The following is a 2816-nucleotide window of genomic DNA, read 5'->3' as shown; positions in this document are numbered from 1 at the left end:
AGGAGACGGAGGAACAGTGAAAGGCGCACTTCTCCACTTTAACGAACAGGTCATGCTCTCTCAGTCTCTGTAACACCCTCGAGACGTGGTTGGTGTGTTCCGAGAGTGTGGAGGAGTAAATTAAAAGATCGTCTATGTAGATGACGAGGAATTGGTCCAGCATGTCTCGGAAGATCTCATTCATAAACGACTGAAACACCGAGGGGGATTTAGCGAGGCCGTATGGCATCACCAGATATTCGTAGTGCCCCCTGGTGGTAATGAACGCAGTCTTCCACTCATTCCCCTTACGAATGCGTACGAGGTTGTATGCGCTCCTGAGGTCAAGCTTTGTGAAGACCTTGGCCTTACTGACTTGCTCGAGGGCCGGCTGGATGAGAGGCAAGGGGTAGGCGAACTTCACCGTAGTTTTATTGAAGGCACGGTAATCGATGCAGGGGCGAAGCCCGCCATCCTTCTTGTCTACGAAGAAGAAGCCCGACGCTACTGGAGAGGTGGACGGTCGTATTATGCCAAGAGTAACCGCCTCGTCAATGTAGTCCTCCATCGCCTTGGTTTCAGGCAGTGTTAATGGGTATGCTCTGCTCTTCGGGAGTGGGACCCCTGGAAGGAGATCGATGGCGCAGTTGACACTACGATGTGGGGGAAGATTAACCTGGGCTTTCTCGAAAACATCAGCGTAAGAGGAATACTCCGGGGGAATGGAGACCGGAGATTTCCCCTCGGGGCTCTCCACGGAGGTTGAGAAGACAGGAAGGGAGATACAGTGGGACAGACAATGATCAGTCCAACACAACAGCTCCCCCGTGCACCAGGAAATGTGGGGGTCGTGAAGCGACAACCAGGGGTGACCCAAAACTACCGGGTCCCTGGGCGACTGAACAATAAATAACTGAATGCGTTCCTTGTGGAACAAGCCTACTTGGAGGGACAATGGCATGGTTCTGAAGGAAATAAAACCCAATCCGAGGGGTGCCCCATCCAAAGAATTAACTTTGAGAGGTGGCACGACCAGACTGAGTGGGATACCTAGCCTTTGGCCAAGTCATCGTCCAAAAAATTCCCCGCTGCCCCGGAATCAACTAGGGCTGGGGTAGAAAAGGAGACATTGTTAAAAATAAAACCACAGGGAGGCAGACTTGTTTCTGGGTAATGCTGAGAATGATGGACGTTCTCACCTGGTTTCTGGAGGGAGAAGGCTGGGGACAGACGGGGCATGAGGCAATACGATGACCCGGTTTGCCACAGTACAGACAGAGGCTCTGTGTCAAACGTCTAGTGCGCTCTGCCGGTGTTAATGGAGCGCGACCAAGCTGCATGGGTTCAGATTTGGAAGAGCTTTCGAGAGTTGGGGGTTTAGACGAGTTGGAGCCCACTGAATGCTCTTGGACGACTGAGGGACTGCGAAAAGCGCGGTCACGTAGTAGATTATCTACAGTGATGGAGAGCTGAATATAATTCTCCAGCGACAGTGACTCTCCTCGACAGGCTAGCTCCATCTGTAGCTGGCTGTTCAAACCCAGGCGGTAGACAGTTAACAAAGCGGGGTCGCTCCACCCGCTACCCGCGGCAAGGGTGCGGAAATCAAGTGCGTAGTCTGCGGCAGTGCGTGACGCCTGTTTAAGAAACATGAAGCGACTGCCAACATTCCTACCAGCTGCCGGGTGATCAAAAACCACGGCAATCTGGTGGCAAAACTGATCATAAGAAGTGAGAAAGGGGCTATCGGCCGTCCATAATGCGGTGGCCCATTGCCGTGCTTTACCGGTGAGAAGTGAGATTAAAAAATGAATTCTCTCACTGTCAGAGTGTAAAAGGGGGTGATACTTCATGTAAACGCTGCACTGCATTAAAAAACCCTGGCAAGCGTCCGAAGAGCCATCAAACCTCTCTGGGGGTTGAAAGCTTACGGCACTCGGAAATGCATTGGGTTCATCAACGGGTTCAGGGACAGACACAGGTGGAACAGGGTGAAATTGATCCGAAATAGCACGTACCGTCAGTAGTATCTCCTGTATCTGCTTTCCCTGGGCCGTGAGCGCTTGGTCACGTCTCCCAACCGTAGATCCTTGGGCAGAAAGTGCCGCACAAATCCGCTCTAGTGAGCTGCGAAGGTCCTCCGTGGGATCCATTGTGACTGTCGGTTTGTGGTTGGTTATTATGTAACACGCACAAGAAGAGACAGTCACAATGTCGGGTAAAAACTGCTTTAATGGCAGAAAGGCAAAAGTACAAAGGGGCAAAACCAGAGAAGCGTAGTCAAGGGAGGCGTAAGGTCGAAGCCGGGAAATCAGTATATAACAAATGGGCAAATCCAAAGAAGCGTAATACAGGGAAGCGTAAGGTCGAAGCCGGGAGATCAGAATTAAACAAAGACAAACACGAGAGTAGTAGAAACAGGGGAAAGCTAGCGAAACACTAGAGCTGGCAAAGCGAAGGGGTAACTAAACAATAACCAACAAGTGTGGGGAGAAAGGGCAGAGTATATATAGAGGAAGTGAACCGTGCAGGTGAAACTAATATTCTGGTGATTGGGAGCGAGCGTGAGAGCTAGAGGTGGCGGGGTGAACTTGAGGATCTGAGTTCTTTACAAACCCTAACTGTACCACTACACCTAACCTTCACATAATTTTGTTTTTTATTTTTACATTTCCAAAATCATTATTTAGTATGATTTATAAACTGTTTTCCACATGGGGACCGACTGATTGTCCCCACAATGTCAAACATTTCAGGGAATTACCTGGACAAAGAAACACTCACACACACTAGGCGCTTGCTACTTCAAAAAGTATTTTTTATACATAACAGAAGGC

This window comes from Xyrauchen texanus, chromosome 42 (assembly GCF_025860055.1).
Source record: "Xyrauchen texanus isolate HMW12.3.18 chromosome 42, RBS_HiC_50CHRs, whole genome shotgun sequence".
Lineage (NCBI taxonomy): Eukaryota > Metazoa > Chordata > Actinopteri > Cypriniformes > Catostomidae > Xyrauchen > Xyrauchen texanus.
This window is presented reverse-complemented; position numbering follows the sequence as displayed.